Here is a 26,040-nt window from a genome sequence, read left to right as displayed (position 1 = left end):
TAAATTGCCAAGTACACGATACAGTACAATTGTCTCCAATGTACAGTTGACAGTGCACAGGAGACAGGAATCAAGACCATCCCCAAGAAAAAGAAATGCCAAAAAACAAAGTGGCTCTCTGAGGAGTCCTTACAAATAGCTGTGAAAAGACCGGAAGCGAAAAGCAAAGGAGAAAAGGAAAGATATACCCATTTGAATACAGAGTTCCAAACAATAGCAAGGAGAGATAAGAAAGCCTTCTTCAGCGATCAATGCAAAGTAATAGAGGAAAACAATAGAATGGGAAAGACTAGAGTTCTCTTCAAGAAAATTAGAGATACCAAGGGAACATTGCATGCAAAGATGGGCTCAATAAAGGACAGATATGGTAGGGACCTAACAGAAGCAGAGGATATGAAGAAGAGGTGGCAAGAATACACACAAGAACTGTACAAAAAAGATTTTCACGACCCAGATAATCACGATGGTGTGATCACTCACCTAGGGCCAGGCATCCTGGAATGTGAAGTCAAGTGGGCCTTAGGAAGAATCACTAGGAACAAAGCTAGTAGAGGTGATGGAATTCCAGTTGAGCTATTTCAAATCCTGAAAGATGTCACTGTGAAAGTGTGGCACTCAATATCCCAGCAAATATGGAAAACTCAGCAGTGGCCACAGGACTGGAAAAGGTCAGTTTTCATTCCAATCCCAAAGAAAGGCAATGCCAAAGAATGCTCAAACTACCACACAGTTGCACTCAACTCACACTTTAGTTCACTTCAGTTCAGTTCAGTTCAGTCGCTCAGTCACGTCCGACTCTTTGCGACCCCATGAATCACAGCACGCCAGGCCTGCCTGTCCATCACCAACTCCTGGAGTTCACTCAAACTCATGTCCATCGAGTCGGTGATGCCATCCAGTCATCTCATCCTCTGTTGTCCCCTTCTCCTCCTGCCCCCAATCCCTCCCAGCATCAGAGTCTTATCCAATGAGTCAACTCTTCGCATGAGGTGACCAAAATATTGGAGTTTCAGCTTCAGCATCAGTCCCTCCATCGAACACTCAGGACTGATCTCCTTTAGTATGGACTGGTTGGATCTCCTTGCAGTCCAAGGGACTCTCAAGAGTCTTCTCCAACACCACAGTTCAAAAGCATCAATTCTTTGGCGTTCAGCTTTCTTCACAGTCCAACTCTCACATCCATACATAACCACTGGAAAAACCATAGCCTTGACTAGACAGACCTTTGTTGGCAAAGTAATATCTCTGCTTTTCAATATGCTATCTAGGTTATTCATAACTTTCATGTATTTGAATTTTTAAGAAACTACTCAACTATTTTCCATAGAAGTTCTACCATTTTACATTCTACCAGCAGTGTATGAGAGACGTACATTCTCAGTATTCTTACAATCATTTGGTATTTTCACTATTTTTTATTCAGCTTTTCTGATGATGTGATATCTTACATTATTTCAATTTGCATTTCCCTTATGACTAATAATATTGAACATCTTTTCATGTGCCATTCATATATCTTCTTTGATAAAATGTCTGTTCATGTCTGTTCGTGTCTATTGTTCATTTTCAGTTGAATTGTTTTTTATTTTTGAGCTTTGAGAGTTCTTTATATATTCTAGATACAAATCCTTTGTTGGAAATGTAGTTTGTAAATAGTTTATTCTAGTCTATAGCTTGCTTTTTCATCCTTTTAACAAAGTCTAGGAGAATAGAAGTCTTAAATTTTAACAAAGTCCAGTTTACCAAGTTTTTTCCTTTTAGGGACTGCGTTTTTGGTGTCGTTTTTGCCACTATTTTTTCTGTTTCCTTAATATCAGCTTACAGTGTTAGCTTTGTTTACATCATGTGATTTCAGAGTTCAAAGAACTCTAGTGTATGTGTTTAAATTTTTCTTTTAATGTAAAAAGAACAGGAAAATATGAGACCAAAGTGGTATCTCTTCCTTTACCTCCCACCTCAGAATATGTACTACTGCGTATAAGGAATCCTCTTCCTCTCCTACCCTTTTCTTTCATTTTTGTCCTCCTCTCCTATTGATACATGTTAGTTGACAAAAATACAGAAATTGAAGTACATAAGAAAAAACAAAATTGAAATCTCTTGTAATCCCATTACCAAGCAGTAATCAGGTTTCTGAGCTTTTGACACATATCTTTTGTGGATTTTTCTGTGTAAAATGGACTGTATTGTTATTTGTTGTTCTCAGCCAGGCCTTTTCATTAATACCACCTGTAATAATGAAAATATCCATATAGATTCAGCAATACACCTCATAGTTAACCAAATCAGAATCTCTATGGGTAGGGTGAAGAGGGTTTTGTTGAAAAAAACCAAAAATTTACCTTCAGAAAATTTTAATTGCCTTCAGAAATCTTCTGAAACAGAAAAAACAAGAATATTGCCATACTATATATGAAGAAAACTTTGACTTGTGTACAACTCTCCACCTAATGATCTGATTTGAACTTTTTCCTGGCCATTCCACCCTGTGGTGAATTTGGACTGCTCTCGGGGTTTCCGGCCATCTCTGTGCACTCCGTGCTCCTATCTGTGTGGAATACAGTCATGTCACACTTCCCTGCCTTAGGCTCTGTCAGGGGCTCACAGTGAATATTCGAAGCTCATGGAGCTGTTTGATGTTCCTTGGCCTGAAGATATGGAATGCAGTAGGTGCGAAAATCATAGATTTTTCATAGACCATTGTTTCTTTTGCAGCATATTTAAAATTATTTGTCTTCTAGTTCATCAGTTTTTAAGAACTTTTCGAAGTGTGTATATTACTTATAATTTTGAACAGAAGTTTCATGCCTCAGGGCTGTTCATTTCCTAAGGAATTTGGAATGAAATGAAAAAGGTGAAAAAAGAAAAACATTTCTATGAAGAAATTTTTAAAATAACTAAGAAAAATGTAATCAAGATATTGATATCTTTCCCTTACACTTTTTTTTTCCTGGTTATAAAAGTAATGCCATTTATAAAAGATTAGAAGATATAGAGAACATAATCATTTGTTGCCTCATTATTAAATATCTTTAATGATTTAATGGGAGTTGAATATCTTTATGATTTCAGTGTTAATGACTATAGTAATGCTGTCCTCTCTATTTTTCGTTCTTTTTTTTTTTCAATTTTGTTTTCTCGACCATGCAACATGTGGGATTTTAGTTCCCTGATTAGAGATAGAACCCATGGCCCCTGCACTGGAAGCATGGAATCAACCACTGGACTGCCAGGAAATTCCCTTGGTTCTGTTTTACTGTTATGTATTAACATACCCAGACCCAGAAAATGTCAGATACTTTTCAGATCACTTCCAGTATATAGATTGTAAGCATTTCCTAAAGGTTTGAGGATATTTACCTGACAGTCTTACAAATTTGTATAAGAGAACATAATTGTTAGTAATAATGTGTATGGTAGTAATACTGCATTTTTTATACTATAATGTTGTGCCTTTTTGTGTTCTTAAATGTTTCAAGGATAAAGCATAGATGAATACCTATAAAACTTTTACTATCTAGCTTTGTCCAATAATATTTTGCAGTGTTTGCTTCAGATTTTTTTTTCTTGGCCACACCCAGGATCCCACATGGCTTGCAGGATCTTAGTTCCCCCAACTAAGGACGGAACCTGGGGCCCAGACAGTGAGAATACCAAGTCCTAACCATTGGACCACCAGGGAATGCCCCAGATTTCTTTTTTAAAGAAATAAAACAGTACAGGTAGAGTTGAAGATTCCTACGTTAGTATCCATCTTGATTTCATTTCCTTCTTTTCTCCTCAGAGATGAGATAATCATTATGTTGAATTTGTTGTTAATTCTTTTTATGTTTGTTTTTATACTCTTACTATACATTACAAGGAAATGGCCGCCCACTCCAGTGTTCTTGCCTGGAGAATTCCAGGGACGGGGGAGCCTGGTGGGCTGCCATCTATGGGGTTGCACAGAGTCGGATACGACTGAAGCAACTTAGCAGCATACATTACAAACATATCCATAAGCAACATTATATACTTTTTTACATTTTATAAATATATAAATATATAATGTTGTTTATGTATCTGTGTTTATATCTGTATATGTTGTTTATATTTGTTAGTCTGTTGTTTATATTTGTTCCTCTTAATTGCTGTGTAATGGCCAGTTGTGTTAATATTATCTATAGTTATTTAGCCATCTTCTACTGATGATCATTTAAGTTATTTCCAAGGGTTTGCTATTATGGGCAGTGCTGCACAGAACACTTTTTTTCTCCTTCGTGTTTAAAATTAATTTTATTTATCATCTATCAATAGTCCTTCAGTTCAGTTCAGTCGCTCAGTGGTGTCCAACTCTTTGCGACCCCATGAATCGCAGCATGCCAGGCCTCCCTGTCCATCATCAACTCCCGGAGTTCACTCAAACTCATGTCCATCGAGTCGGTGATGCCATCCAGCCATCTCATCCTCTGTCGTCCCCTTCTCCTCCTGCCCCCACCCCGTCCCAGCATCAGAGTCTTTTTTCAATGAGTCAACTGTCAATAGTCCTTGGAGATAGGTAAAAAGCCTACGTTGTTACTGTCATTTGATAGATGGAGAAACTTAAACATGTATTAGTTACTTGTAGTCGGTTCACTAACAGTTTGCTTTCTTTTATTTGTCTACTCTATTTTCCATCTATTTGACATACTGTCTTGTCTAGACCCATCAAACCATTCATCCACTGTCTCCCCAAAACCTTATAATATTTATAGTTCCTCTTTTAGAAATCTAAATTTATTAGTATTTATAACAACAGTTATGAATTACCTCGGCAGGAATCCTATTTTATGTTTTGTGTCTAACTCCTATTGTTTAATGGTCTTTTTATTTTAATAGATTATGTACAGTTATAGAGATGTCATTATGATCTCTGTTTTGATAGTATTAAATCTGTTTTATGTCCTCACTATTTTGCCTGGAATTGCCTAACTCTGAATTCTTACTTAAATTCTGACAAACTTTTCTTTCATAATAACCTTTCATTCTTCCACATCTCTCATATCCTTGTTCATACTGCACCTGTTCTTCAGTTTTATGGATACCCCAAAGTTGTGGGGTTTGCTCTCGCCTTTCCTAATAGCTCCCTTCCTGATCTCATTTCTTTTCTTAAGTTAAGCTTTGTTGTCTGTCACATAAGATAGTACTTTTGCTAACAATTTCAACTTATTCCATCTACTGTGCTTGTTCAGATCTCTAGCTGAACCAATTCAACTAGTTTCTTACAAATTAATTATGCTGCATATTTAATTATTTAAACCATAGCAACTCCTTGTTTTTTTTTTTTTAACTACAGTCCAGATTCTATCATTGTTTTATTATATTTGCTTTATCACATCTGTCCATCCCTCTACTGATCCACTAATCTACATTATTCTTTGAGTGTATTTAAAAATAAATTAGAGACAACAGTTATTGTCCTCACAGATATTTTATCAGGTCCTTCACCAAACATTTGTCTATAGTATTTTTTTTCTATTTAAAACTTTACAAGGAAATGCACAAATCTAAAGATAGCACCTGAGTTTTGATAAAAACCTGCAGCTTAGAAAGCCAGATCCTTAGAAGGGTGTAGAACTGGATCATTACCATTACCTCATGCTCTCATGCTCCTTGCTAGTCAGCTCTTGTCTATACCATCCTCTGGAAGCAACTACTGTTTAGCATCTTTCCTAGATAATTACTTTGTGTATTCTAGAACTTCATACAAATGAAGTCATATGTCATATAACTCTTATTTTGCTTGAGTTAAGATTGTTCTTCTTTGCTCTATTTTCAAGACTCATTAATGTTTTTGTGTTCATTAATAGGTCTTCCCTTTTTCTTGTCTTCCATTGTATAGATTACTGTATTTTACTTACCCATTCTCCTATTGATAGACATTTTAAACCATAGCTGTTCTAATTGCTCTTTGTCTTTAGTCAATTTCCAGTGTGGTTAACGGGAAAGTTTCTATTCATTCTCCTCAGCACTTATGCCAAATCTATGTCACTCACTTCAAACCTATATTTCATTTCACCTTTATTCCATACTAGACCCTTATTCCCCTCAACCTCAGTCTGTCCTCCTTTCCTGAAAATCACTTCAGCATTTTGTGCAGACTCTTGTGGTCTGCTACATCTCAGTCCAGTCCTTCTCAATCTCCTTTCTTGCACCTTCTTCTTCTTAGCAATCTGTTTCTGTTCTTTTTGATTCTACATGCTTCCTCTGGATAATTTCATCTCACTGATTTTAACTGTTACTCACATGCTGATGACTCCTAAATCCAAATCTATAGCCTTGGCATCTTTCTGGTAAGTTCCAAATCTGCCTAACAAGCAGCTATTGGATATCCTAACCCAAATTTGTCTCAAATACCTCAACTTCAACATGTCTAAAATTGATTTTACTCCTTGCTCTTTTTTTTTTTTTTTAAATTCCTAGAAGGCATATTCCTCCTTCATTGACCTAAGCTCCCACATCCAGTCAGTTGTAGATTCTATTGCTTTTATTTAGCTCATTTCATAGCTGTCTCATTCTCACTGCCTTATCTGGTTTTAGTTATGGCTCATCAGATATCTCTGCTCTCAATTTTGTACAGCTCAAATGTCTTCCATATTCCTTCTAGTCATCTTTCTAATTAACTTGTATATGGGGTGAGTGCTTAGTCATGTACAACTCTTTGAGACCCCATGGGCTATATATATAGCCCACCAGGCTCCTCTGTCCATGCATGGAATTTTCCAGGCAAGAATATTGGAGTGGGTTGCCATTTCCTTCTTTAGGGGATCTTTCCGACCCCAGGATCAAACCCATGTCTCTTGCGTCTCCTGCATTGGCGGGCAGGTTCTTTACCAGTTGAGCCACCAGGGAAGCCATTAAGTTGGGTAAGGGCTATATGAATATATTTAGTCAACAGTCATCAATTCAGCAAATATTTAGTCAACAGTCATCCATTCAGCAAATATTAATTGGATATCTTCCATGTGCTCGACCGGAGAAGGCAATGGCAACCCACTCCAGTACTCTTGCCTGGAAAATCCCATGGATGGAGGAGCCTGGTAGGCTGCAGTCCATGGGGTCACTAAGAGTCAGACACAACTGAGTGATTTCACTTTCACTTTTCACTTTCATGCATTGGTGAAAGAAATGGCAACCAACTCCAGTGTTCTTGCCTGGAAAATCCCAGGGACGGGGGTAACCCTGGTGGGCTGCCGTCTATGGGGTCACACAGAGTTGGACACAAGTGAACACAACTGGACACAACAGTGCTAGACATTGTTCTAGATAGTGAAGATGAGTAGTGAACAAAATGTGGTCTGTTCTTATGGAGCTACAGTTCTAATGATGGTTGTAATGGTAGAATATAAATATATAATGTCAGATAGCTGTGAATGCCGGTAAGAAAGAATAGAGTTAGGTGGTAGGAGATAAATAAATAGATGTCATATGGCAATGAATGTCAATAAGAAAGAATAGTTAGGTGATATTGATGTAGTGTGGAGACATTAGGGAAGTCCTTTTTAATAAGGAGACACTGTAACAGGGACATGAATGAAATGAGAGGACAAATGATGCAGATATCTAGGGAAGATCAGTCCAGGCAGAAGAAGCAGAGCAACAAGTACAGAGTCTTTGAAGTGGAAGTGTGCTGGTTATATTCACAGAACAACAGGGACACCACAGAGGCTAGAGCCATGTGAGTAAGGGAGAAGGGAAGGAAATACGATCAGAAAGCACTGGGGTTGGGGGTGTCTTTAGAGCTCCTTTATGGAATTTGGATTTGCTTCTGAGTGAGTTAGAAGATTTTGAGCAGAAGAGACATGATCATGAGCACAGGGGTGGCATGTCTTTAAAGGATCACTCTGGTTCTTGTGTACAAATGAAAATGAACTGGAAGCCACTCCAAAAATCCAAGGATGAGGTACTAATAGCTCAAACTGGGTGGACGCTGTGGAGGACGTTTAAAGTGGTCAGATTCTAGATGCGTTGCGAAGTCAAATGACAAGAAGTGCTGGTAGTTGTGAGGTGGATATGACAGAAGCCGTTTCAAGGAGGATCCCAAGGGTTTCGGCCTGAGCAACTAGAAGAGTGGGATTACCATTTGTGAAAATGGAGAAACTAAGGAGTGGAAATAAAGAGTTTGGTTTTGGAAGGATTAAAAAGTAAGGAGTATGTATGTGGTGAATTGGCAGTTGGATGTACAGATATATCCATTTGATATGTTTACATCAGTGTTTATGCACACACATGCACACACATATTTCTGAAAGTGCTTACCTCTTGTGCTTACAGTTCATGCACTCTTCGTGCCCCAGCAATACTAAACACACCGTGTTTGAACCTCTGTGCCTTTGCTCGCATTTTTTGTTAGAATACTGATTGCCATACTGCCAGTACTGGCAAATACTGATTCAAAAATCCTGTGTTGAGGGACTGATATGAAGTCTTTCATAATTTTGATTGCTTCATAGATCATGCTTCTGTATCTTGTATTGTATTTACAAGTTTGTACCTTCTTTTGGACTCAAGGATAGAGTGTTTTTTAGGTGTTTTTCTTTTAAAGCCCTGGCTTACTGCAGAGTTCTAATAAATGCCTCTGTGCAGTGTTTCTGTCATATGGCTTTATAATCCAAGCCTTGTGAAGAAAATGGTTTGTATTAATCAGCTTCAGTGTAAGGTTATACATGTATTTGGCAAACTTAATATCATTGGCAGTTTCTTGGAAACTATTTGATCCATGTAACTACTTAATATCTAGTTGATGGGAGTCTGAAGGCTTAGAAACTGATGCTGCCAAGAAAACTGAAAATGCAGGCAGTTCATGAGAACAGTACTTCTGATCATGTGAGAATGTCTGCAGCATGTCCCTGTTTTTTCTGTACTGTGCGTGTGATGCTTTCTCAAGTCTGGAAAATTGTCAAAATGCAGATTTCTTGGGCTCTAACACAGGCATAATATAGCATTTGAGGCGGTGAAGAATGCCTCATCCTCTCCTACCCTCTCCCTGTGTCCATAAGTTTCTTCTCTATGTCTGTTTCTCCATTGTTGCCCTATAAATAAATTCTTCAGTACTATTTTTCTAGATTCCATATATATGCATTAGAATACAATATTTACCTTTCTCTTTCTGACTTACTTCACTCTGTATAATAGATTCTAGGTTCATCCACCTCATCAGAACTGACTCAAATGTTTTCCTTTTGATGGCTGAGTAATATTCCATTGTGTATATGTACCACAATTTCTTTATCCATTCATCTGTCAGGGGACATCGAGGTTGCTTCCATGTTCTAGCTATTGTAAATAGTGCTGCAGTGAACAGTGGGATATATGGGTCTTTTTCAGCTTTGGTTTCGTCAGGGTATATGCCTAGAAGTGGGATTGCTGGGTCATACGGTGGTTTTATTCCTAGTTTTTTAAGGAATCTCCATACCATCTTCCATAGTGGCTGTATCAATTTACATTCCCATCAACAGTGCAAGAGCATTCCCTTTCCTCCACACCCTCTCCAGCATTTATTGTTCGTAGATTTTTTTTTTTTTTTACTTTTGCTTCATTGACTATTTTATTTTTATTTTTTTAATTTAATTTTATTTTTAAACTTTACATAATTGTATTAGTTTTGCCAACTATCAAAATGAATCCGCCACAGGTATACATGTGTTCCCCATCCTGAACCCTCTTCCCTCCTCCCTCCCCATACCATCCCTCTGGGTCGTCCCCAGTGCACTAGCCCCAAGCATCCAGTATCGTGTTTGTAGATTTTTTGATGATGGCCATTCTGACTGCTGTGAGGTGATATCTCATTGTAGTTTTGATTTGCATTTCTCTAATAATGAGCATTGTTGAGCATCTTTTCATGTGTTTGTTAGCCATCAGTATGTCTTCTTTGGAGAAATGTCTGTTTAGGTCTTTTTCCTACTTTTTGGTTGGGTTGTTTGTTTTTCTGGCATTGAGTTGTATGAGCTGCTTGTATATTTTGGAAATTAATCCTTTGTCAGTTGTTTCATTTGCTATTATTTTCTCCCATTCTGAGGGCTGTCTTTTCACCTTGCTTATCGTTTCCTTTGCTGTGCAAAAGCTTTCAAATTTAATCAGGTCCCACTTGTTTACTTTTGTTTTTATTTCCATTACTCTAGGAGGTGGGTAATAGAGTATCTTACTTTGATTGATGTCATCGAGTGTTCTGCCTATGTTTTCCTCTAAGAGTTTTATAGTTTCTGATCTTACATTTAGGTCTTTAATCCATTTTGAGTTTATCTTTGTGTAGGTATTAGGAAGTGTTCTAATTTCATTCTTTTACATGTAGCTGTCCAGTTATCCCAGCACCATTTATTGAAGAGCCTGTCTTTGCCCCATTGTAAATTCTTGACTCCTTTGTCAAAAATAAGGTACCCATAGGTGCATGGGTTTATTTATGGGCTTTCAATCTTGTTCCATCGGTCTATATTTCTGTTTTTGTGTCAGTACCGTACTATCTTGATGACTGTAGCTTTGTAGTGTAATCTGAAGTCAGGAAGGTTGATTCCTCCAACTCCATTCTTTCTCAAGACTGCTTTGGCTCTTCAGGATCTTTTGTGTTTCCATATGAATTGTGAAATTTTTTGTTCTAGTTCTGTGAAAAATGCCATTGGTAATTTGATAGGGATCACGTTGAATTTGTAGATTGCATTTGGTAGTATAGTCATTTTCATAATATTGATTCTTCGTACCCAGAAACATGGAATATCTCTCCATCTGTTTGTGTCATCTTTGATTTCTTTCATCAGTGTCTTGTACTTTTCTGTGTACAGTTCTTTTGCTTCCTTAAGTAAGTTTATTCCTAGATATTTAATTTTTTTTGTTGCAATGGTGAATGGGATTGATTCCTTAATTTCTCTTTATGATTTTTCATTGTTAGTATATAGAAATGCAAATGATTTCTGTATATTGATTTTGTATCCTGCAGCTTTGCTAAATTCACTGATTAGCTCTAGTCATTTTCTGATACTGTCTTTAGGGTTTTCTATGTACAGTATCATGTCATCTTCAGACAGTGAGAGCTTTACTTCTTCTTTTCTGATCTGAATTCCTTTTATTTCTTTTTCTTCTCTGATTACTGTAGCTAGGACTTCCAGAACTATGTTGAATAATAGTGGTGAAAGTGGACACCCTTATCTTGTTCCTGATCTTAGGGGGAATGCTTTCAGTTTTTCACCACTGAGAATAATGTTTGCTGTAGACTTATCATATATGCCCTTTACTATGTTGAGGAAGGTTCCTTCTCTGCCCATTTTTTGAAGAGTTTTAATCATAAATGGGTGCTAAATTTTGTCAAAGGCTTTTTCTGCATCCATTGAGATGATATGATCTTTTTTTCAATTTGTCCATATGGTGTATCACATTGATTGGTTTGCATATATTGAAGAATCCTTGCATTCCTGATATAAACCCAACTTGATCATGGTGTATGAGCTTTTTGATGTGTTGCTGAATTCTGTTAGCTAAAATTTTGTTGAGGATTTTTGCATCTATGTTCATCAATGATATTGGCCTGGAGTTTTCTTTTTCTGTGTTATCTTTGTCTGGTTTTGGTATCAGGTTGATGGTGGCCTTGTAGAATGAGTGTGGAAGTGTTCCTTCCCCTGCAATTTTTGAAAGAGTTTTAGAAGGATAGGCATTAGATGTTCTCTAAATGCTTGATAGAATTCTCCTTTGAAGCCATCTGGTCCTGGGCTTTTGTTTTTTGGGAGATTTTTGATCACAGCTTCAATTTCAGTGCTTGTAATTGGGTTGTTCATAAATTCTGTTTCTTCCTGGTTCAGTCTTGGAAGATAGAATTTTTCTAAGAATCTGTCAATTTTTTCCAGGTTATCCATTTTATTACCATATAGTTGTTCATAATAGTTTCATAATCCTTTGTATTTCTGCATTGTCTGTTGTAACCTTTTCATTTCTAATTTTGTTGATTTCATTCTTCTCTCTTACTTTCTGGATGAATCTGGCTAAAGGTTTGTCAGTTTTGTTTATCTTCTCAAAGAACTAGCTTTTAGTTTTATTAATCTTTACTATTGTTTCTTTCATGCTTCCCTGGTGGCTCAGATGGTAAAGCATCTGCCTACACTGTGGGAGACCTGGGTTCAATCCCTGGGTTGGGAAGATCCCCTGGAGAAGGAAATGGCAACCCACTCCAGTACTCTTGCCTGGAAAATTCCATGGACTGAGGAGCCTGGTAGATTACAGTCCATGGTATCACAAAGAGTCGGACATGACTGAACGACTTCACTTTCACTTTCCCTTGTTTCTTTCATTTCTTTTTCATTTATTTCTGCTTGGATCTTTGTGATTTCTTTCCTTCTACTAATTTTGGGGATTTTGTTCTTTTTTTTTTTTTCAGTTGTTTTAGGTGTAAAGTTAGATTGTCTATTCCATGTTTTTCTTGTTTCTTGAGGTAGGATTGTATTGTCATAAACTTTCTTCTTAGAGTTGCTTTTGCTGCATCCCATAGGTTTTGAGTTGTTGTGTTTTCATTGTCATTTGTTTCTAGGAATTTTTTTATTTCCCTTTTAAATTCTTCAGTAACCTGTTGATCATTTAGAAACATGTTGTTTAATCTCCATGTGTTTGTGTTTCTTACAGTTTTTTTCTTGTAATTGGTATCTAGTCTCATAGCGTTGTGGTCAGAGAAGATGCTTGATACGATTTCAATTCTCTTAAATTTATTGAGGTTTGTTTGTGACCTAAGATGTGGTCTAGCCTGGAGAATGTTCAGTGTGCCCTTGGGAAGAAGGTGTATTCTTCTGCATTTGGATGGAATGTCCTGAAGATATCAACGAGATCCATCTCATCTTATGTGTCATTTAAGACTTGTGTTTGCTTATTAATTTTCTGTTTTGATGATCTGTCAATTGGTGTGAGTGGGGTGTTAAAGTCTCTTACTATTATTGTGTTACTGTCAATTTCTCCTTTTATGTCTGTTAGTGTTTGTCTTATGTATTGAGGTGCTCCTATGTTGGGTGCATAGATACTTATAATTGTTATGTCTTCCTCTTGGACTGATCCCTTGATTATTATGTAGTGTCCTTCCTTATCTCTTGTAATTTTATTTATTTAAGGTCTACTTCGTCTGATATGAGGATTGCTATCCCAGCTTTCTTTGACTTCCCATTTGCATGCAATATACTTTTCCATCCTCTCACTTTCAGTCTATATGTGTCTTTAGGTCCAAAGTGGGTTTCTTGTAGACTGTAAATATATGGGTCTTGTTTTTGTATCCATTCAGCCAGTCTGTGTCTTTTGGTTGGAGCATTTAATCTGTTTACATTTAAAGTAATTGTTGATATATATGTTCCTATTGCCATTTTCTTAATTGTTTGGGGTTGATTTTTTAGATCTTTTTTCTTCTGTTATATTTCTTGACTGTATAAGTCCCTTTAACATTTGTTGTAAAGCTGGTTTGGTGGTACTGAATTCTCTTAACTTTTGCTTGTCTGAAAAGCTTTTTATTTCTCCATCAATTTTGAATGAGATCCTTGCCAGGTACAGTAATCTTGGTTGTAGATTTTTCCCTTTTAGTACTTTAAATATATCCTGCCATTCCCTTCTGGCCTGCAGAGTTTCTGCTGAAAGATAGCTGTTAAGTATATGGGATTTCCCCTGTATGTTACTTGTTGCTTTTAATATTCTTTCTTTGTGTTTAGTATTTGTTACTTTGATTAGTGTGTGTCTTGGCATGTTTCTCCTTGTGTTTGTCCTGTATGGGACTCTTTGAGCCTCTTGGACTTGATTGACTATTTCCTTTTCCACGTTGGGGAAGTTTTCAACTATAATCTCTCAAAATTTTTCTCATACCCTTTCTTTTTCTCTCATTCTTCTGGGGCCCCTATAATTTGAATGTTGGTGCATTTGCTATTGTCCCAGAGGTCTCTGAGACTATCCTCAGTTCTTTTCATTCTTTTAATTCTTCTAGGTCTTTGTTAATTGATTCTTGCATTTTCTCCATTATGTTTTCAAGGTTTCTGATCATCTTTACTATCCTTATTCTGAATTGTTTTTCAGGTAGTTTGTCTATTTCCTCTTCATTTATTTGGAATTCTGTGTTTCTGGTTTGCTCCTTCATTTGTGTAGTATTTCTCTGCCTTTTCATAATTTTTTCTTAACTTGTTGTGTTTGAAATTTCCTTTTCCCAGGCTTCAAGCAAAGTCGAATTCTTTAGTTGAAGAAGGTTCAATTCTTTCTTTTGGTTTCTGCCCTCCTAAGGCTGGTCCAAATAGGAAAAGGAGTACGTCAAGGCTGTATATTGTCACCCTGCTTATTTAACTTATATGCAGAGTAAATCATGAGAAATGCTGGGCTGGAAGAAGCACAAGCTGGAATCAAGATTGCCGGGAGAAATATCAATAATCTCATATATGCAGATGACACCACCCTTATGGCAGAAAGTGAAGAGGAACTCAAAAGCCTCTTGATGAAGGTAAGAGAGGAGAGTGAAAAAGTTGGCTTACAACTCAACATTCAGAAAACAAAGATTATGGCATGTGGTCCCATCACTTCATGGGAAATAGATGGGGAAACAGTGGAAACAGTGTCAGACTTTATTTTTCTGGGCTCCAAAATCTCTACAGATGGTGACTGCAGCCATGAAATTAAAAGACGCTTACTCCTTGGAAGGAAAGTTATGACCATACTAGATAGCATATTGAAAAGCAGAGACATTACTTTGCCAACAAAGGTCCATCTAGTCAAGGCTATGGTTTTTCTAGTGGTCATGTATGGATGTGAGAGTTGGACTGTGAAGAAGGCTGAGTGCTGAAGAATTGATGCTTTTGAACTGTGGTGTTGGAGAAGACTCTTGTGAGTCCCTTGGACTGCAAGGAGATCCAACCAGTCCATTCTGAAGGAGATCAACCCTGGGATTTCTTTGGAAGGAATGATGCTAAAGCTGAAACTCCAGGACTTTGGCCACCTCATGCGAAGAGTTGACTCATTGGAAAAGACTTTGATGCTGGGAGGGATTGGGGGCAGGAGGAGAAGGGGACGACAGAGGATGAGATGGCTGGATGGCATCACTGACTCGATGAACGTGAGTCTGAGTGAACTCTGGGAATTGGTGATGGACAGGGAGACCTGTGATTCATGGGGTCGCAAAGAGCCAGACATGACTGAGCAACTGAACTGAACTGAACTGAAGGCTGGTCCAGTGGTTTGTGTAAGCTTTGTGTAGAGTGAGATTTGTGCTGATTTTTTGTTTTTCCTCTGATGGGTAAGGCTGAGTGAGATGGTAAATCCTCTCTGCTGATGATTGAGTTTGTATTTTTGTTTTGTTTGTTGTTCAGATGAGGCGTCCTGCACACGGTGCTGCTGGTGGTTGGGTGATACTGGGTCTTGTGTTCAAGTGGTTTCCTTTGTGTGAGTTCTCACTGTTTGATACTCCCTACAGTTAATTCTCTGGAGAAGGAAATGGTAACCCAATCCGGTGTTCTTGTCTAGAGAACCCCAGGGACATGGGAGCCTGATGGGCTGCCGTCTATGGGGTCGCACAGAGTCGGACACGACTGAAGTGACTTAGCAGCTATCTAGGGTCTTGGAGTCAGTGCTCCCACTCCAAAGGTTCAGGGCTTTATCTCTGGTCAGAAACAAAGATTCCACACGTGGTTTGTTATGGCATTAAGTGAGATTAAAACAAATATCCAAAAATGAGAAACCAAAGATGAACCCCAGACAAATTGTGGTTACAAAATCAGGCAAATAATAGTTAAAATAATGGAATATATACATATACACCCATGAGCAAAGTCAAAACAGTCCAACAAAAATAAAGTACAGTAGATTAATCTGGCAAACAAAAGAAATCAAAATTTATATTTACCAGTTAAGAACAAAAATAACTAAAGCACAAACTGGAAAATGAAACTAAAGCAATGCGCCAAGTGGGGAATAGAGCAATGAAAACAAAACTAACAAATATGTTGAGAGGAAAGTAAGGAAAGAAAAGAAAGAATGAATATGCAAATTTAAATAGAGATAGATGAAGATGTATACGCATTAAAGATTAACTGCAAGGGGAAAAAAACAGTAGGAAAGGCAAAGAAAGGGATAAATATACCAAAAATACAATAAGTTTTAAAAAATTAAAATTATAAAGAGGAGAAAAGAAAAAAAAAGAAGAAAGAAAAAAGGAAAATTCTACAGAACTGCAAAAGCCCAATGTAGACGCAGAGGTTTATAACAACATTAAAACGTGTGACTGAATATACACATATACATACACACCAATAGGCAAAATCAAAAAAGTCCAACAAAAATAAAGTACAATAGATTGACCCAGTGAACAAAAGAAACCAAAAATCATATCTACCAGAACAAAACTAGCCAAAACACAAACTGGAAAACAAAACTAAAGCAAGGTGCCAGCTGGGGAATAAAGCACTGAAAGTAAAACTAGCAACTATGTAGAGAGGAAAGGAGAGAAACAAAAGATACGCAAAGTTAGATAAAGGTAGATAAAGAAGATTTATATATGTTAAAGATTAACTGCAAGGGGAAAAGAACTGTAGGAAAAGCAAACAAAGGAATAAATATAGAAAAAATAAAAGGTTTAAAATTAAAAAAAGAGGAAAGAAAAAAAGAGGAAAACTCTGCAGAACTGCAGAAACCCAATGTAGAGGCAGAGGTTTATAACAATAAAAAATGTGACTAGAAAAAATAAAGCTCAAAAGCTTAATTGGATTTCATCAAATCAGTTCAGTTCAGTTCAGTCGCTCAGTTGTGTCCGACTCTTTGTGACCCCATGAATCGCAGCACGCAAGGCCTCCCTGTCCATCACCAACTCCAGGAGTTCACTTAGACTCACGTTCATCGAGTCAGTGATGCCATCCAGACATCTCATCCTCTGTCATCCCCTTCTGCTCCTGCCCCCAATCCCTCCCAGCATCAGAGTCTTTTCCAATGAGTCAACTCTTCGCATGAGGTGGCCAAAGTCCTGGAGTTTCAGCTTCAGCATCATTCCTTCTAAAGAAATCCCAGGGCTGATCTCCTTTAGAATGGACTGGTTGGATCTTGCAGTCCAAGGGACTCGCAAGAGTCTTCTCCAACACCACAGTTCAAAAGCATCAATTCTTCGGCGCACAGCCTTCTTCACAGTCCAACTCTCACATCCATACATGACCACTGGAAAAACCTTAGCCTTGACTAAATGGACCTTTGTTGGTAAAGTAATGTCTCTGCTTTTGAATATGCTATCTAGGTTGGTCATAACTTTCCTTCCAAGGAGTAAGCGTCTTTTAATTTCATGGCTGCAGTCACCATCTGCAGTGATTTTGGAGCCCCCAAAACTAAAGTCTGACACTGTTTCCACTGTTTCCCCATCTATTTCCCATGAAGTGATAGGACTGGATGCCATGATCTTCTTTTCTGAATGTTGAGCTTTAAACGAACATTTTCATTTTCCACTTTCACTTTCACCAAGAGGCTTTTGAGTTCCTCTTCACTTTCTGCCATAAGGGTGGTGTCATCTGCATATCTGAGGTTATTGATATTTCTCCTGGCAGTCTTGATTCCAGCTTGTGCTTCTTCCAGCCCAGCTTTTCTCATGATGTACTCTGCCTATAAGTTAAATAAGCAGGGTGACAATATACAGCCTTGACGTACTCCTTTTCCTATTTGGAACCAGTCTGTTGTTTCATGTCCTGTTCTAACTGTTGCTTCCTGACCTGCATACAGATTTCTCAAGAGTCAGGTCAGGTGGTCTGGTATTCCCATCACTTTCATAATTTTCCTCAGTTTATTGTGATCCACACAGTCAGTGCCAGTAAAATCGACAGCTACAACAGAGGGGGAAAAAAGGAGAAAAAAGAAAAAAAAAAAAAAAGCCAAAGAATCTACAGAACAAGTCAAAAAATAATAATAAATGTTTTTCTTGAGTCATTGCTGTCAGCGTCCTTCCCCTCGCTGAGAGTCATAGTCCAATTTACCTCCCTCGAATGCCCTCCAACACTCTGCTGGTCTCTTGGGCCTGCTGTGGGGGCAGCTCAGATTCTAATCTGGTCCTACTCCTGTGTATTTTTCCCTCCAGTGTCCACAGCTATCAGTACTCATGAGTATTTCTTTTGTGGTAGCTCTCACTGACCTTTTAAATATTCCATAGACACAGAGTCTGCCTAGTTGATCGTGTGGATTTAATCTGCAGCTTGTACAGCTGGTGGTAAGGTTTTGGGTCTTCTTAGCCACACTGCCCCTGGGTTTCAATTGTGGTTTCATTTCCACCTATACATGTGGGTCATCCACTGGGGTTTGCTCCTGGGGCTGCCCTGGAGGGCTTGGGTTTGCCCCTTTGAGGGCCAGGTGTGGAGGTGGTGCAGCTGCTTGGGTCACAGGGGTTCTGGCAGCACCAGGTACTCAGGGGAATTGGCTCCTAGGGCAGCAGGAAATACAGTGCTGTAGAAGGGTATGGCAACCAGTATTGGCCAGTACGCTCCAGTATTCTTGCTTGGAGAAGTCCTCTCCTCCCTGACAGAGATGCCTGGCAGGCCACCATTTACAGGGCAGCAAAGAGCTGCACATGACTGAAGCGACCCTGTGGGCATAGATGCAATATGTTTTTTGCCTGTGGCAGCTCTGCCCCAGTGAGAGTTGAGCATGAAGGTGGCAGAGCTGTGTGGCTTGCAAGGACCCTGGCAGTGCCAAGTGTGCAAGGACACGGACTGCCTCCGCTGCAGGAGTTATGTCCCTATCAGAGTCTTTTTTTGAGCCTCTTGCAGCTGGCGACCAAAAGGCCTATCTGTAGCTCCGTCTGTTGAGGCACTTAGAGGGCTACCTTGCCTGGGGTCCTTCTCTCCTGTTCGGTGTGTCATGCACATAGAGGGCCCCTCCTGGCTGAGATCCTAGTGTGTAGGTTGGCGCCTCTGGCATGTAAAGTGGCACCCTGGGTGGGGTCCTATTCTGTAGTGCAGTGTGTCAGGCATTTGATGGACCACCCTCTCTATTGTTCAGCTGCTGATACTGGCCTGTGGGGAGAGAGAGGCCATGGTGATGGCTCCATCCCCTGCCTGTGACTCAGCAGTATCGCCTTGCTTCCATGGCTGCCTGGCTTTCCTCCCTCATATCCCCTCAACCCGTCTCTTCTCCCTCACATCCCCTCAATCCGTCTCTCCGCAGTCAACAGCAGCCCTCGCCCTGGGATTGCCCCACAATCCCTAAACTCCAGCTCCCAGCTGCTGTGCCTTCCAGGGAACCTGTGTCCCTGTCTAGGGTCTGTATGGCTGCGGCAAGGACTGTCTCTCACTCCATTTAGGCTGCCACAGATCAGCTGTTTCACTCAGCCTTAAATGTTTCTCCTCTGACTCAGACAGTTGCCCCGATGTGGGGATTGGACCCCGCCTCAGTTCCCCCACCCGCCGAGGGCAGGTCCAGTCTTTCTAACACTCCTGTTTTTCCCTGTATTTCCTTCCTCCTACCGAGTTTTGTGTGGTTCTATATATTATTTTCCACTGGTCAGGTACTCTTGTCCTCTGTTAGCTGGTGTCCTGCATGTACTTCTGTCTCTGAAGGTGTATTCCTGATGAATCCTTGGAGAGAGATGTACTCCACGTTCACTGACTCCTCCGCAGTCTTGTTCTAGGGAAGATTTTTACCTCTTATTTTTACGAAAGTTCTGTTTGAGTCTAGGGTAAATTGAGGACTACCTTGTAATTAAATGTTAAAAAAAATAACTTTTAGCTAGTATTCTACTGGAGCTTTTTATGTATGTTTATTTTATATATATATACTTATTTATAGTTTGAAATCTTACTGTAAACTGTCTTAATAAATAGTACTAATTACACTATTTATTAATGGCTATGCCTGTTTTAATAAAGAGTACCATTTTTGAAGCCAAAACAAAATTAAGTATACATTTTTCATTTTTTTGTCAGCTGTGGAATATCTCATTGTATGACCCACAAGCAAGATATTGCATTATTTCTTCAACATATCGTAATGTTCTCCAAGGACATAAGCATAAATAAGCCGCAACTGCTAAATGTGGAAATCCAAATCATTGGGTTCATAAGTAAATGATTCTTGTCTTGTGTTTTTAGGTTCCCAGATTGTGGTGAGCTGTATCCTCAGCTGGTGGACCTGAATTTAGCTGGTGATCCTACTGAAGGAGCCTCAGTGGCAGTGCAGAGGGACTATGGCTTTTGGTGTGCCCGAGTTGAAAAATGATCCTGATCTTGGCTATTCCTTTTTGCACATGCGTGATTGTTCACCTCCTTGTCCAAATATGTACTTTAGGAGAGAGAGCTTTCATTTGCTCTGTATTTCATAGGATTGATTTCAATCATTTGCCTCTCTGCCATGTTGTTTACTTTTTTAACTTTTTTGGTTGATGTGATAAAATTCTGTTATCCTGAAAGACCCATTATATTTTATGCCGTCTGCTACATGATGGTGTCATTAATTTTGTTTATTGGGTTTTTGCTTGAGGACCGAGTCGCCTGCAATGCATCCAGCCCTGCACAGTATAAGGCTTCCACAGTGACCCAGGGATCTCATAACAAAGCCTGTATCATGCTTTTTATGATACTCTGTTTTTTTACTGTGGCTGGCAGTGTTTGGTGGGTGATTCTTACCATCACGTGGTTCTTGGCAGCTGTGCCAAAGTGGGGTAGTGAAGCTATTGAGAAGAAAGCCTTGCTGTTCCACGCCAGTGGGTGGGGCATCCCTGGAACGCTGACCATCATGCTTTTAGCGATGAATAAAATTGAAGGTGACAATATCAGTGGCGTGTGATTTGTTGGCCTCTACGATGTTGATGCCCTGAGGTATTTTGTTCTTGCACCCCTCTGCCTGTATGTGGTAGTTGGGTTTTCACTCCTTTTAGCCGGCATTATATCCCTAAACAGAGTGAGAGTTGAGATTCCATTAGAAAAGGAGAACCAGGATAAACTGGTGAAGTTTATGATCCAGATTGGTGTTTTCAGCACTGTGTATCTCGTACCACTCATGGTTGTAATTGGATGCTACTTTTATGAGCAAGCTTACCGTGGCATCTGGGAAACAATGTGAATACAAGAACGCTGCAGAGAATATCACATTCCATGTCCATATCAGGTAAGGGAAACCTTGTTCTAAATTTCAAAATACTTAACAGTGAAAAAAGCTAATCTTAGCTTTTTTTTTTTTTTTTTTTTAACCTCTTCATGAAAAACCTGAACGTTAAAATTTTGAAGTGAAGTTAATGAACAAATTTATTGTAGTAAGAATGTCATACACACGTTTCTGTTAACATCTTCCTTTTAAAAGATCACTCTCTTGAGTCCAAACCATGGGCTTTTAAGCACTTTACTTGTGTTATCACAAAATAGTTGCTTGTTGATTACTTAGAAGTCTGCAGATTTGAGGGGAAGATGTTGATTAAAAGACAATCTGTGGAAATTTTACTGATAGTTAGAACGGGAGTTTTAACAGTTTTGAAAAAAAATTAGAATGCATTTGTACAAAGTTTCATCTTTTAGTTGGTCTTAGTTTTTCTTTCTTGCGTACTGAATATTTTGTGATTTACCTTTTAATTTAAAGAGATCAGATAATCATAGAATTTTATATCTAGAGAGGACCTTAGAGATGGTTTATTCAAGTTCCCTCTGTAATTTAGAGTTCTTAAACATCTATCTCATTTGAGGCTTAGAAATGTTAAGTGACTTGCTCACTTTATTAAAGTACTTATGCATTGTAGATAACTTCTGTTTACTTGTCTCCTTCCCCTAATAGACAGTGAACTCTTTAAACACAATAATATCTTTTTCATATTTTTTCAAAGCATGTTCTATAGGTTAGTAGATAATGGTATTGAGAATGGGAATGTGTAGATTCAGAAGAAAAGACATTTTTAAGAAATGTTCCAGTTTTACTGGAAACAAGGAGTGTGTGATTAGCACATAGTCAATTATCGTAAATACTTGATGACTGAAAATGCCATTTCCTTTTTTATTTTGTGGTATAAATAATTCTACACAAAATTACATTTTAATTATTATAATATATATTATACATAATATATATTATTATTATATATATTATTGTAAGTACTAGCTACTGGCTTTTAAAAAAACAACCTATAATGGAGAGACCAGAAAGAAGAGTAATTGAAATTTTACTACATTTCTTGATAGAATTGCTTATTAAAAACTCTTAGTATGAGTTTTCAGGCCTGAAGCTAAGTAATCAAATTTTGCCTCTAATGGGAGAGAAAAAGATGATTGAATTATATCATGTGCTTCAATGGCATCGCACTCCAGTATTCTTGCCTGGAAAATCCCATGGACGGAGGAGGCTGGTATGCTGCAGTCCATGAGGTCGCTAAGAGTCGGACACGACTGAGCGACTTCACTTTCACTTTTCACTTTCATGCATTGGAGAAGGAAATGGCAACCCACTCCAGTGTTCTTGCCTGGAGAATCCCAGGGATGGGGGAGACTGGTGGGCTGCCATCTATGGGGTCACACAGAGTCGGACACGACTGAAGCGACTTAGCAGCAGCAGCTTCTCCATGTAAGGTTTTTAGGATTCCAAATATATATTATCTTAGTACTATAGAAGAAATAATGTTTGGCTCTGAAATAATGACCTGAAAAATACCAGACCTTAAACATGTAAATTAGAGTAGTTGGGACGCCACTATTTTCAAGACATTCCAAAGGATCTTTTAGAATCTTTAGAACCATTTGGAGCTATACAAAAATATGGGTGTGTATTCATTTCTTTACAGTCATAGGTTCTATGAGTGTTTTTTATTTCCAACTTACAGAAATAATGTTGGATTTCCAACATCCTAAAAAGAATAGAAAATGGTATAATAACTAACATAGTTAATAAGCTATAAAGTCTGGGTCAGGAATCCTGGCTTCATATCTAACTCTTATTATTTACTAGTTTTATAGTTTTAGATCAACTTCACCTCTTTCCACTTCAATTCCTCATCTGTAGAATGAGTAATGGAATCTCATAGTGATAAAAGAGTAATCGTGTTAGATAGAAATAGTAGTATAATCTGTCTCCTATGACTGTTTTTAGGCATCTACATGCAGTTAGAAGTGTGCCTTCTGTATAATAAGTGCTCGAATGTTCTGTTACTCATTTTTTCATTTATTGTTGCTTCTGTTAGTGTTATTTACACACACACATACGTACATAAACTTTTTTAAAATCATTCAGTACCAAACTTTAGCAAATGCCATGTTTAAGTTGTTGGGAATATACATGACAGTATGTGTACCACTAACTTGTTCATTTTAACTGCAGTAGAGAGATTTAATGTACAGATATACTTTACTCATTATTTTGCTGATGGACATAGAGTTTCCAAGTGTTTTACTATTGTAATACCTATCTTCCTTGTACATGACCAAGAATGTTCATGGGGTGTATACCCAAAAGTGTAGTCCTGGCATTTTAACATATCGGCATCTTCAACTCAAGTGGTTATTTTAATTTACACTCACAGTATAGAGTTGGAATTCCCCATTTCGCCCCATCTTGGTGTTGCCAGGCTTTTAAGTTTTTGTCAACCTTTGAAACAATATCTCAAGCCTGTCTTGATTTTTATTTTTATTTCCCTTATGCCTCGGTGTTTTCATATGTTTATTGGCTGTTTGGGGTTTCTCTTCTGTGATTTGCCTGTTTGTTGCCTTTGTCCACTGCTCTGTCAGGTTATTTGCCTTTTGTTGTTATTCTTGTTTTAATTCTTCTTCAGTTACTTGCATTGCAGATATCTTATCCTGCTTGTCTTTTCACTTTGTGTTTTCTCTGCCTTTTGTGTTTTAAAAAATCCCTCCCTACCTCTGAAAATTATAAAAACGGTCTGTCGTCTTTTTACAGAAGTTTTTAAAATTTGATAAATTCAAGGCTCTAATCTCTTGAAATTCATTTTTATCTATGTTATGAGTAACAATTTTAGTTTTTCATATGAATGGTGCTTTTTGCACCGTTTATCAGATAGCCCATCTGAATAGTAATGCATTGCTGTAATATACAAGTTCCATTTTTAGGCTCTCTTATTTATTGCTCTGTTTGAACAACCTTGTTTCAATCCCACATTTCCTCTACTTTATGCTGCTTCAAAATTATTTTAACTGTTCCTGGCACTGTTCTGTTTGAATTTTAGAATAATTTATTCATGAAAAACAGTTTGTATTTTGTTGAAATTGTTTTAGGTTTTAAATGAATCCAGGGAAAATTTCTGTCTTTGTGATACTGAGTTTTAGTATCTTTTTGTTTCTTTATTTATGTACTCATTAACTTGTTCCTAGGTACCTTACAAATTTTGTTTCAATTGTGAATGAGATCTTTTCTCTGTTACATTTTTCAGTTGGTTATTGCTGGTCTACAAGAATGCCACTGATTTTTATATATTGACCTTATATTGAGCATCCCTGCTGAACTCTTCTGTTAGCTCTAATTGTGTGTAAATTCTCTTATATATATTCTTTGTAGAAATCCTGTTGCTGCAGGCAACGCCAAGTTCATATCTCATATTCCAGTTCTTATGTTTTATTTAAGATTTTTGTGTCTATACTCATGAGAGATATAGACTGTGATATTAATAGTTTTTCATTTCTTGCCATGTATTTTTCCTTTTTGGTGTCAAGGATGTAATAGCTTCATAAAGTGAGGTCTTTTCCTCCTGTTCTTTGAAAGAGTTTTTACAATGAATAGGGACTGTCTGCTCATTGAAAGAGTCGGTATATCATCCTGTAAAAATCCTTTGTCATGGTATCTTTGAAGTAAAGAGAGATAAATTTCATCTTTCCAAACTGAAATTCTGCAATTCTCCATTCCTCCCTGTCTCTTGGCCTTTGGCAACCATTGTTCTACTTTATTTCTCTATGAATTTGATTGCTCTGGGTACCTCATATTAATGAAACTCAAACACTAGAATTTTAATATTAGTTTTCATTCAGGATTTTACTTCAGAGGAATTTTATACAGACATGTAAACTGAGCCCTAGAGCTATTGAATTCCTATTTGCAGTGTTATCCATAAGTAATTGAATAAGATTTACTATTACTGAGCATGCCTAGAAGAATGCTTGTCAAGTTTTGATGATAATTCCTAATGAGAGGTTTTTAAAATGTATTAAGCAATGATGTTATCCTTGAGGTAGCCTCCTCAGGTGTCTTGGAGAATGTAATATTTGAATATATGTTTACATGTATATCAGTATGGTTTCTTTGTAGTCATTTCTCATATTAATGAAACTTTCAAACATTTGAAAAATGTTTGAGGTAGTTGATCACATTGTTTCAAAATACCCAGTTGGGTTTAAAGTAAATTGCATATATTTAAGTCCCTGATTTGAAGAAAAGTGGGCTTGTGTAAAGTATTTTAAAATATTTAAAATGAATGTCCTTGCTGAAAACAGGTCACTGCTTGGATTTTAAAATACTTTACACCAACTGTTTTTTGCAAGAACACTTAAAAAAATGTGTGTTAAGTAATTCTTGAGAAAGTAATATTTAATGCCTGAAAAGAGTTGGTCATGAAATATAGCTTGAGTTTTCAGAATAATTTATATTTTACAGTTTAAAATTAGTAAAGTTTATTCCTAGAATATATCTCATCTTATGTTTTACTTAAGTAACACTAATTTTCCAGGTACTTAGTTTTAATTTTTTTTTTCCTTTTAAAGTATTTCCGTCTATTTATTTAGGGGCTTCTAAGAGGCTCAAAGCATTTTATGAAAGAGTTACACATTTCAAAGTTTGTTGATATTTCTAGAAAGCCATTCACATGTAACATATTTATTAAAAACATGGGGTTTAAAGTCCCGTCTAACACTTTGAGTCTCAGTTTCCTCATATAAAATATAGGGAATAATATGTTAAATACAGTAATATCTACCTCATAGGTGGCTGTGAAGATTAAATGAGAAAATAAGGTTAAGCCTCCTACTAGAATGCCATGCACAAAGAAAAATTTCATTATTCTGCTGTTACAAATACATAATTCCTGAGGTTTAAAAAAGAATTGTTCTTATATTCTGTATTTAGAATCATTGTTTTGTCTTTTAAACATTGATTTTC

The 26,040-nt window shown here is 37.6% G+C and overlaps 1 long non-coding RNA gene and 1 pseudogene across 1 annotated transcript in view; both read left to right on the top strand.

The window, feature by feature from the left end:
- Positions 1-20,737, top strand: part of LOC147371237 (uncharacterized) — a 34,819-nt gene extending 14,082 nt beyond the window's left edge. The window contains exon 2 of the long non-coding RNA XR_015163374.1: positions 20,058-20,737. This is a non-coding gene — a long non-coding RNA (uncharacterized LOC147371237). The remainder of the gene's footprint in view (positions 1-20,057) is intronic.
- LOC147371236 (frizzled-3 pseudogene) lies at positions 20,228-21,108 on the top strand (annotated as a pseudogene).
- Positions 21,109-26,040: the final 4,932 nt, after the last annotated feature.

The sequence above is a fragment of the Bos grunniens genome, chromosome 5, assembly GCF_055505025.1.
Source record: "Bos grunniens cultivar Pamir isolate PY7600 chromosome 5, Bosgru_T2T1.0, whole genome shotgun sequence".
NCBI lineage: Eukaryota > Metazoa > Chordata > Mammalia > Artiodactyla > Bovidae > Bos > Bos grunniens.
The sequence above is the reverse complement of the archived record's forward strand: the minus strand, read 5'-3'. Positions and strand labels throughout refer to the sequence as shown.